This window comes from Triturus cristatus, chromosome 9, assembly GCF_964204655.1.
Source record: "Triturus cristatus chromosome 9, aTriCri1.1, whole genome shotgun sequence".
Classification (NCBI taxonomy): domain Eukaryota; kingdom Metazoa; phylum Chordata; class Amphibia; order Caudata; family Salamandridae; genus Triturus; species Triturus cristatus.
In genome coordinates this window covers 648193531-648205697 of record NC_140592.1, presented here as the reverse complement: position 1 = coordinate 648205697, position 12167 = coordinate 648193531, and positions in this window count along the sequence as shown.

Sequence of the window (12167 nt, the reverse complement as noted above, 5' to 3'; positions counted from 1 at the left end):
TTCCCTCAAGAGGAGACTCCCCAGTGAACATTCTTTGAAGCCACCCTCCCCGGAGGTGGTACAAGCCCTCAACCCTCTTCACCCTTGCCCCCACCACCAACTACACCTCCTGCACCACTACCACGCTTATCACCTCCTCTGCCAGATTACCCTGAGGGGCCGTCCCCCATCTCCCCTGACCCAACAGTCTGTAGGGTCCTTTCGATCTTTATGATCAGTCCCAGGACCCACTGGAAATCCCTGTAATGACTACAATGTGATGCCCCAGCCAACCATGATTTGGACCATTACCATTCAAGGTATCCCCACCAGACAATTATACGGCCTACAACTAGGTCCTACAACACGCCACAGCATTCCAGAAGATGGATATGCACATCATCCAAGAGTAAGACTCCTTCCTTGTTGAGTCGCTCTCAAAATCTGAACAGACGGTGCAATTTCTCAAGCGCATGCTAAAATCTGCCCTGATCATTTTAAGGAGCTAGTTAAGGAAAGGGTAATCACATCAGACCAGTGGGTTAGCAATCTAGAGCCTAGAACTTCCCACAACCCCTTCCACCGTTTATTCTCGCACACTCTTCCTCAGCTGAGACCATTTTCACTTACTCGAAGATGTCCAAGCACCCCTCCAGAAATGCACAATAAAGAGTCCCTTTAAACCATCAAAGGGGAGGAGTCTACTCCAACTCCATGCATTTTAAAATTTCCAGAAAGGATGTCTCCCTCAGGTCTATCTTGGTCCTCTAGCCTCTCAACAAATGCACCTTGTTGGAGCATTTTTATATAACTACCCTACAGGACGTCATCCCTGTGCTTCGAAAAGGCGATTACATTAGGGCTCTCAACCTCTTGGACACCTGCTTTCACATACCCATCCATCCTGCCCACCACCATTACCATGATTTTGTGATACCTTGTCATCACCACTAATTAAAAGTACTTCCTCTTGGTGCCTTTGGGGCTCAAAGGGTGGTCATGAAGTGCCTAGCTGTGGTGACTGCACACATGCAAAGGAAAAGCACTTGCGTTTTCGCCTACCTCAATAACTAGCTGATCAAGAGGAGTGGCAGGCAAAAATGCCTCTCCCACGCTCATATTATCTCCCAGTCTGAGATTCAACACAAATGCCATCAATTCACACCTCCAAAGTGTGCAATACCAATAAATGCAATGTCAATGCACACCATAAAATGTGCTTGCATAACAATGTTGATACCAGTAGAAATAATGTTAACGTATGCCATAATCTATGCATGTATATTAATGTCTGTCAGTAAAGACAATATCAATGTACGCTATGACAACTGTACACACAATACTGAGGATGTCGGTAAAAATGATATCAATGAGAGGCCTGAGCGGAGCTCGCGGAGTGGTACTCCGTGGAATCCCGCTGAGTTGACAACAGAATCCGTCAAATTCCGCAGAGCTCCATGCACGGGCAGAGTGATGAATCGTAGATGTGCATTTGGACAGAGTGTTTTAAAAAAACGAGTTCCTGTGTCCCTCTTACCTTGGCTGGGTAGCCATAATGCCACTCATAGGACCAGCATCCTTGAGTCAGTGAGCCCTGCTCTGCAGCTTGGACATCCAGAGCAGGGCAACGCCACCATTTGCCAGTTAAGGGAGATGTGCCGTGGGGCATGCTATTGAGCTGTCACTGAGCCTCCTACAGGCACAGCGGCAGATCCCGAGAACAGCGTGTGTGATGGACTTCTGGGCAGTCCGCTCCGCCCATGGCAGAAAGCAGAAAGGGGACATGCACAAGTGGTACAACCCGATTAAACCATCTTCTCATTTTAATGCTACGTAACTATGCTTTGGAAATATGCAGATCACCACGTAGAGGTGTGGGAGAAGGACGTGAGCCCCTCCCACTAGCTCTGCTGTGTAACTGCTACCACTGCTCCCTTTGTGTGGTATGCCAAACGGAGAGCTGTTCACCAGGGTTAAGCAGCTGCTTAGTCCCTCCCTGCAACAGTCTCTGCCTACACCCTCCATGACGCTATCAATGGAAAGGCATCAACCTCATGCTTGCTCTGGGAAACGGCTTCTATATTGCGCAGACAAACCTCACACACAAACTAAAAACACAGGAAAGAAGTTACAGGGTACTTGAGTACCAAGCTGTGCCTGCTCAGAGGGAAGGGTCAGTGTGTGAACAATGAGTTGTCTCCGACTTTACTGTGACAGCAGCACGATACCGGGATTCCAATCCTAGCTCCCACTTTCGAACGCATTGTGTGACCCTGGTAAAAATTAGTTGTGACGCACTTCAGTTCCCTTATCTGCTAACAGCAGAAGCGCGTTAAAGTATAATTGGACTGTATTCACATGTTTAGTAGAGGTTGTGTCTTGAGGGCTGAAGTAGTGTGGCATCTAATGCACACTGCACGTTCATTGCTCAACATGTGGGGTGCGTGCTTTGGCATAGAGTTGAGGGGCATTTTATTGCTAGGATCTCCGCAGTGCAGTGACCTGGCACTAACACAACCTGCTAATAATGAGAGTGCGTTCCTTGTGCAAGGACTACAACCACAGATACAGAAGAAAAACCTACCGCACGACAAGGGTTATTGTGTCAAAGGCAACAGCGCGAATGCAAGCATCGCGAGGAGCTGCGCCTGAGCTCGGATATCGATCACCAGTCGAGCACTGCGAGTATAGGTGTGTGGGCCATCAAATTAATAGGGGGTGGATGAAGGAGTTTTTTCTGAATATTGTGCTCCAAGCGGAGTGGGAAAACTGCACTAATTCTGTTGGCGGAGCGGAGTTTACCGCCCACTCTTAATCAATGACAGCCATGTCAATTGTACACATTTTAACAAACTCATATCATTGCTGTCTGATTCACCCAAGGTGACCTCCCCATTAACCCGGAGTCAGAGATACATGACCAAACTGGCCCTGCGGCCCAAACCAGAGCCTATTGATTGACAGATCACAGGTGGGATTACACTTGGCCCACAGACAAATGCACACCCAGGGAAAACACTGCTTGTTTCCACAGATAAGTAGTTACACCACAAACAGGCCTGAGAAAATTGGCCCCAATAAAACATGTTTGGCCAAAGGCGGGAATTCCCAAAATACCACAAAGATAGATGCCACATTAAGTTAGGAACACTGAGCCATTCAAGACACAGCATACACACCGCACGTAGTGATCACTTGCTCCCCACGCCAGACATCTGGACATAATACACGCTGCCCCACAGTAGCTCTCCCGAAGCTACTGAACCACCTGTGCCCCCTTATTAGATAGTTGTACTTGTTGTTCATAACTAGTTCCAGAACGTGAATTTGGTTTATTGTACCTCATGAACAGTATAAATGAGCTGCCAAAACTTCTCTACAATGAGAGACTTTCTTCAGACGCTACTCTAGAGATACTCTCCTGGCTGCTGCGTTTAATTAAACCAACTTGTTCCTGTTTTGTCAAACACCTCTTGTCTTTTCATTTTTAAGGTAAATTCATATCCGAGAAACGGGGTTTTGTGTCTATACTTGAGCAGGGCTCAGTGTCGGGCTGCTGGGGGGTATAGAAAAAAAAAAACGTTTGCTACTATGCATATCTGTCACTGGTTATGGTGGCCACCTCCCTCATGACGTCATATACAGGGTTTTCCCCAGTTGTGGGCTTTCATGTGACAACGTGCATTCTGGGTATTGTAGTCTTGGTTTTCATTCTCTGAAGTAATTAGACTGCCACTAAATACTGGAATGTACTGTGGCTGTTGAATATTTAGGAGTAATGTGAGTAAATATGTCGGAACATTTCTTGACACCATAAGGTATAACGGAGATGCACTGTGAGAGCTTTGCATATGTATAAATTTATACACTTCTGAACGACACAAGTCAAGGTAAAAGTCCGCGTCAGATTGGTAACGCGGGCACTCGGGGCCGGTACCCATGTTCCAGCTGTGGGCTGCTTTTTTCAGCAGCCTGGTGGGCTGATTTGGGCGGTTTCTACGTTGTTCGATGCCGCCAGCGGCCCAGTGGGTGCCTGAGTGGCCTTTCTGGAGGTAGATGGGTGTCCATTACGGGCAGGGGTGTAACTCCCGTTCTCTCGCTGGGCTGGCCCACTAATGTATGCTGATTGAGCGGGGGCAGGGGGCCTGAGCAGAAGTGGCCTCACTTGTTTTCAGGTGACTCCAGTGTGAACTAATCCGTGCCTTGTTTTAACCCTCCCCCCCCCCCTCCCCCCCATCCCTTTTTAGAAAATTCCCCAATCCGACCCTGGTACAAGTGCATTGTCTCCCAGTACTTTAATACTAGAGTCTCTACAAGTGTGCATTGTGAAAACTCTGTGAAAGCGCTGCGGATCATGACAAAGGTGCATTGTGAAAACCCTATGAATGCCTTAACTGTGTAGTAGAAAGGCATTCTTTTGATCAGGTGCTTAATTGGACAACCCGGCTCTCTCGACGCCTAGAGATAAGTGCACGATCAATTTTGATGTATATGTTGTGGGCGTTCTACAGATTTCTCAGTACTGATTAATCGTTGAGGGAGGGGGTTTAAATATTTCATTTAGTCTCGGATTCCCATTTGAATTCTGTTAATTGTGACTTGGTCAATAATATAAATGTATGACAGCAGTTAGCAGAATCCAAATGAAAAACCAACTTCAGGATAGCTTATTTAATCATGCCTGGCATGTGGCAACAGCTAGGCAGGGCGATCAGTGCCCAGGGTACTTGATGATATTGTTTAACACTTTTGTATGTTGTAAGGGACACTCCGAGCCACACATTTAGCACCAGAACCCTTACTGTTAAAATGTGTCTAGGCATTCACACTGCAGACACTGTCAAGAGAAATTTTGCGACACAACTGTAGTGTGTCGAGATTGAAACCTACAGCGAAGTACAGAGATGAAGAAAATCTTGAACATATTCTCTGATTTAGGGGAAAATGAGGACACTGTCCCTCTTGGAGGCAACATAGAAGCTTCCACAGTTAAGGAGCACATTGCAGCTTTGTCCACCTTTGCCCCATATCCTGTAAGCAAATTAAACATTACTTGCGCATCTGAAAGTAGGCTCCCCAGAGGATGCTTGTCCCCCCAGTCTTACAACTGGTCTCTGCGTTAGTACTACTTTCTTGTAAAGAGTCTATAACCAGAGAATCTGCACAGGAGTCTATCCACTAATCTGGAAAGAGGCCATTGTTATTCCCATTAAGAAGAAGCCAAATGGAGACCCAGACAATTTTCAAAGATCTGCGCCCGATTTTGCTTTTGCCTGCACCAGCAAACATTTTTCAAAAATACATTGATCGGACCGTGCCTAGTTCATTTTTACGCAGGATCTGCGATACCCCTCAGAGAATGGTTTCCTTAGCGGTCACAGTACTGAATCGGCTCTAGTCGCTGTGGCAGCCTACATCCGCTGGCAGGTGGACCAGGGTGGCACGGCCATTCTGGTCATGCTGGATCTGTCAGCAGCATTTGATACGGTGTCCCCCTCTCGCCTGATGCAGAGATTACGCTGGGTGGGGGTGAGGGGCAAAGCACTGGCTTTACTGGGGTCCTTTCCGACCAACAGAACACAGACTGTCAGCTGCGGTTACTTCATGGCGGAACTCTTTCGGCTCCCTTGTGGGATGCAGCATGGGTCCTCGCTCAGCCCCTCTGTTAAATCTGTATGTGGCACCACTGGCTACTCGGGTGCGATCATTTGGTTTCCAGGTTTTTTCAGATGCAGGTGACACCCAGATTATTGTTTAAGTGTCTGAAGACATGATATCAGTGGCAGAGAAATTCAAACTCTGTATGTTGGACATTGGGATCTGGATGAAAGAGAACTGTCTGAAATTGAATACGAAGAAGGCAGAGATCCTGGTCATTGAGGCTCAGCACCTGTGTGGTCAGAGCAGTGGTGGCCAGAGACGTGTGGCACCCTACCTACTCCCATTGCATCTGTTAAAAACCTAGGAGTCATGTTTGAGAACACACTCACGTATGATTCTCAGATCAATAGGACCCAAAGCAAATGTTTTTTCATCATTTAAATTTTGAAAAAGATCCTACCTTTTATTACTGTGGAGCATAGAACTACAGAAGTATTTGCACTGATTACCTCTCTCCTCAACTACTGCAACACTCTTTACTTAAATATCAATAAATCCTCACTCAATAAACTCCAGGTTATTCAAAACAAAGCTGCCCGTTTGATATTGGATGTACCCGAATGTCAGTCAGTGAGGGAGGGTTTGGGCACTCTACACTGCCTAACTGTGAGGAAGCAAATGTTTTTCAAAGCATTGTGCATGGTCCACTGGGCACTGTACCTTTAGGGACCACTTCTCCTCCAGTTAGCATTCCAATGGTATTTTCCTAAAAGACAGCTGAGATCCTCTTCTTGGAGGAAGGTGATGGTTCCTAGGTTTAACCCCTTGCATGCCCGCCCCTTTCCCCGCCCAGTGCCGCGCTTTTTATTAGCGGGCGGAGTTCATGACGAGCTGGACTCGTCATGGGCACAGCGCCACCGCAGCCCATGATGAGTCCAGCTCGTCATGGGCACTGAAGGGGTTAAGAAGGTGAGATGGGACAGCCGAACCTTTTCGGTAGCGTCTGCTAAATTGTGGAACACATTGCCAATCCACATTGCTAGTTTAACCTCTCACATTGCCTTCCGTAAGAAACTGAAGACGTGGTTATTTTCTCTTCCATAATTTACTTGTGGGTAGCATCTTTTCTCTAGTGCTTTGACGCCTTAGGGCATAGTGCGCTTTATAAATCTAAAATCAAATCAGAGCACTCAAGGTGTTGTTTAACAGTGCACACATTTTACCCAGTACTGTTTGACATTGTGCACTCATATACTGCCCAGAGGTAATGCTAAACTATGTTTACAGTACCTTGCAGGTAGGTTACTGGAACACTGTGGACTGCACTCAATACGATTTAACAGTGTTTGCACATCACTTGTGACCTGTAATAATAATAATTCTCAGTATTACACTGTTCAGAGCAAAGAAGGTACAATTCAAAAAAACGTACTCATGTACTCTTGTAAGCTCCTGTGGGACTTTTTAGGACGGGGGTTACCCAAACCATGATTGTATCACATTTATATATATATAAAATATACCTACAGGGTCTTTCAGCCAGCCCGATTTATCCATTGGTCTGTTGTCATTTTTTATTTCTGCTCACTGCAGCATAAAGCACATAGCAGTAGGCTAGCCCACTTTTGTTATTGGCTATCATCACTGTGAGAGACAGCGTTCTGCTCTTTCACAAGGAGCACATCTGCGCACAAAGTAGTTCTCTTCATTGCTATTTACTACTATGGCAATGTGTGGTTTCTCAGATCCAAAATCTTATATTTTTTACTTCTAGCTGTTTTTTTTTTTTATATATATTGGCGGAGGCCCAGCAACCCCTCCAACAATAATGTTTTACATTAAAAAAAACAAAGAATGCACTGACAAAGCCAAAAGGCTGGCACCCAGCAGCCAGACCTATTGAATTTGCCAATTCTTGGTAATAATGGTGTTAACATAGACAGTGTCGTAATGCAATATGATGGGGCCCTTCTTGCAGAAAGTGATGAAGGGCCCTTGAGTCTTCCATATCTCACAGATATTCATTGACCTTGGGCCGAAAGGGGCCCTTATTGGGATTCCCGTGCTGCCGCAACCACAGACGCTTGCGTCACGCCCTTGAACGCAGGCTGTAAACTGCACTTTGTGCTTTTGCTAGAGCCTGTAAATGAAATGAGACTTCTAAAGCACACAGCTACTTCCCGGAGTGTCCTGGTGCTGCGCTTTCAGTTGATGGCGAAATGAAACCACATCAAATATACTTTATGATAAAACAATGTCTTCAGGCTTCTCTTGAACAGGTCAGAGGATGCTACTGATCGTAGCTCCAAGGGGAGTTAATTCCAGGCCACGATCCAAGATAGGAAAGAGTCCTTCCACCCATTCTTGTGCGCCAGACATTAGTGACCCTTGCCAGGTGGTCATGGGCTGACGCTAGCTTTTAGATAGGGCATTGAAGCGAACTCTAGCCCTAAGATAGCCTGCCCAGAAGGGTTGAAGGCTGTATGGACTAGGACTAGCGTTTTGAAGAGAATTCTCTTCTTTATTGGTAGCCAGTGTAGTGCACGCAGGTGCGAAGACACGTGTTCTTGGGGGCAGGTTAAGTAGAATACGGGCAGCCATCTATTGGACTACTTGAAGCTTGTTAACCAGGTAGTCCAGAAGTCCTAAGTATAGGGTATTTCCATAGTCCAGTCTCAATGTTATGAGTGACTGGATCACTACCTTTCTTGCGGACGGGGAGGATAGTGTAAACATTTTTTCAAAGTCTGCAAGAACCCAAAGCATGTTCTGGCCATCTGTGGCTGGAAAGACAAAGCTTAATCAAATTTGATGGCCAGGTTTTTTTACTACTCCCCTGAGGCCCAGGGGGCGGGGCATCCTTGGGCCACAGCATCTGTCAGTCCGGTGGATTAAGGCCAAAGAATAAGATCCCTGTCTTTTCTGCATTGTATTTTTACTGATATAAGAGCATCCAGTGAAAGACAGAGGAAAGGCAGGCTTCAATTGACTCTGTCCCAATCTCCTCTCCCCTTCCACTGCATGTCATCAGCACAAGTGATCACCTTGACCCCCCGGGCCTCTGCCAACTGTGCTAGAGGAGTCGGGTAAGCATTAAATAAAGTGGGACTCAAGGCCTACCCCTGCGGCACTCCTACTCCAACTCGAATGCTCCAATCAAGTATGGGGAAACCCATACTCCCTGCTCTCTATCCTTCTAGAAGGAAGATATTCAATCTAGAGTCACTCTACCTATGTCAATGTTTCGGAGGCGAGCTTAGAGCATAGAGTGAGTAACCATATAAAAGGCCACTGAGAATTCTAACATAATCAAAACGGCCTTCCCCCGCATCCAAGGTACCTCTAATACGTTCAGTGACTGCAACCAATGCAGTATCAATACTGAAATTTGGCCTGAAGCCAGACTGGCTGGGATGGAAAAGCTCATTGTTCTCAAGCTACAGGGGGATGTTGGTTAACAGCCTTTTCGAGTACCTTAGAAAATGCTGGCAAGAGGGGAATTGCCTGTAGTTGGATTGCTCCATGGGGTCTGCTGTGGGTTTTTAAATATGGGAAAGATTTTAGCCTGTTTTACCACAGAGACAACTCCCGAAAATCATGGCGTTTTCAGCACCTTATTGGCCATTGGATTGATGAGAGCTGCACCCATACCTAGTAGATTAGGTAGGCAGGGGTCAGCAGGTGATCCTGGTTTAAGGGCACGTAAAGCCGTCAAGGATTCTTCCAAAGTGATTGGTTGAAAATTTAACAGTGAGGCCAAAGTGGGCGAGACTGTGCTGGAGCAGACTGTCTCCAGTTGGCTCTCCTCTTCGTGAGTCCCCAGCGGCTGGCTGGCTTGCATAATTGGAATCTTGTTGCAGAAGTAGGCTGCCAACTGAACGTACCAATTTACAGTGGGTTGGTGCATTCTAGCGTAAGCTTCAAGGGACATACATATTTTGACCACTGAGGATTTCCCTGGATTTATAACCTGCCTCCTCTATCGCTTCCTCAAAGTACACCTTTATGCTGCACTAACTGCAGCATAATATTTGTTTAGGACTACCTTCTAGATGATTTTATCATTGTTCATGTAGTTTTTATTTGCCACTGCCTTTCCAAGTATTTACCGTGCTTCTTCATAGTCCTGAGATTCTTTGTACACCAGGGATCGGAAGGTTTGTTTCTACAAGGAGTGCGTGTGGAGATAGGGACTAGCTTATTGGAGGTGTTTCTAATCCAGCTGTCTAACGTGCCTCCATCTTCCTCCACTTGGCCTGAGAGAGAGGGGGTACTCTCTTTCACGGGAACGTAGTTTAGCCAAGACAGGCCAAAAAAACATGATTAAATAATGGTCTAACCAGACTAGTGGCAAAGGTTTGTCAAGATGTAGACTAATGTTGGAGAAAATTTGATCAAGCACATGGTGTGCTTTATGCGTGGGGCTAAATACATACTGAGAATGATGACATTGTGTCTAACAATGAGGGCACGGATCAGAAAAGAGAGAGTTACCCAGGTTAAACCAAAAGGGACCAGGTTGTATCACACTAATAAAAGTAAAAGATTCTCTTCTGTGTTATAATATATTTCCAAATGAGATTTTCCCAATTTGTTTGTAGTGAACCAAAAGAATACAGTAGAAAAACTCATGGTATATTTTCATATTCTCATGCTATAACTTTAGAAATTGTTGACACAGCCATTCAATTTTATATATAATTCTACTTATGATATATTGTACTCCAGTGTGAAAATAGACATCCAAGTATATTAAAAACAATACATATTTGTTTGCCCTTATGTCGACGCGTTTCGGTGTATCTTGTAGTTTCTTAAACACCTTCCTCAGGACTCGGATTAAAAACAAGATTTATTCCTTTAAAACCAGACCAAAGTATCTAAAAATAAATAATAAATACAATTACATGCGAAACATTGCGTGTGTAGACCTACTCTAATTGTTTTGGTTCAATTTATAAATATACTAGTTTATAATTGTGGACAAGCACAAAAAACAATGATAATTATGTAGTTAATTAGCCTAGGTGACCAGACCAAAAAGTGTCATATTGCTTAGTCATCCTTCAAAATGAGATCTCACAGGGCATCAATAGTCAGAATATCTCATCCTTAAGTGTCATCAAAAGGGAGTTTCAATAAAAACGATGGAATTGCATCAAGTATTGCATCATGGCTCCTCAGATATTATTGAATTGCTGAAGATGCTGCACCTATGGGCAATGTCTGATATTATTATTTAAGACAATTCCTCATTATTGATATATTAGTCATGAACAGTTATTATGGCTATGTACTTACAGGTTCAGCATGCTATTCTTTTTCCATGCTCCTGACGTAATGACAATTGGTGTTGCCTTTCTTATCCCTGTGCAAAAAGTTATACACTAAATTAGAACTTATGTCATAGTAATCTCAGTTTATATATCTGCTATGTCAAATCACTTAACAATTTAACAGAATTTCCTTATCTTTTTAAACCAATGCTTGTATCAAATCGCAGACTTTCTATTGGGAATCATTTCAATGTTTTTGTGTGTAATTCCTGTTTTGGAGGTACCGCTGCCTTTTATCAATTGGGTCGGGTTTGTACTCCTGGATTCAAAGATAAAGCAGAAAACAAGGGAACACTATATGTTATTCCCATTATCAATGATTTATTTTTCTCACGCGCTATATTACGGTATTTTTAGGTTGTAATATCACTAGTGCAGTCACCTTTACAGACTCTGCAGTGTGTCATTTCGTTTAGGTGTTTGGACACAGACTCCTTATATACTAACATACCTCAACAAGACACAGTTGAAATGATTAAAGAGATACTAAACTCTGAAGAGGGTGACTTGTCTCCCCTCAATGAATTTATTGTGGAATACATAGAAGTAATTTTAATGAACAATATTTTTATGTTCAATAACAGTGTGCTCCCAGCCTGGCATGCCTTTATGTAAGGATGTTTGAAAGTAGGCACATCTATAATGAAATTTGCCCCTACTATGAAAATATCAAACAGTGGTCAAGATTCATTGACGACTTTTTTTTCATTTGGGATGGGGAACAGACTGATCTTATATCTTTTTTAGAGTGGTTGAATTGTGGTGATGTCAACCTAAAATTTACGTCCACTATGAGGCAAAACTTAGTTGACTTTTTAGACATAACGATAAAAGAACAGAATGCCACCCTATCAGTCGAACTGTATACTAAACCATCCGACAGGAACACCATCTTACCTCATACTAGCCATCACCCCAAATGTCAGAAGGACGGTATTCCTTTTAGTAAATTTTTACGTATTAGGCGTAATTGCAGCGATAGAAAGGATTTTGAATTTCATGCAATGAATCTACAACAGAAATTATTAGATCGAGGTTACCCTAAAACATGGGTACTCACAAACATTCTCTCGGGGGCCAAATTTACAGTGTGGTTTATGGCCGAGGGCCGCACCGTGGGGCGGGGTCATTGGGGAGGGGGCGGGGCTAGAGCAACAAAAAAAACTGTGACCATGAGGTGGAACACAGGCCCCTATGATTGTGTTTTAAGGGTATTGGACGAGCGAGTAATAGAATGCTCGAAGGGTTTTA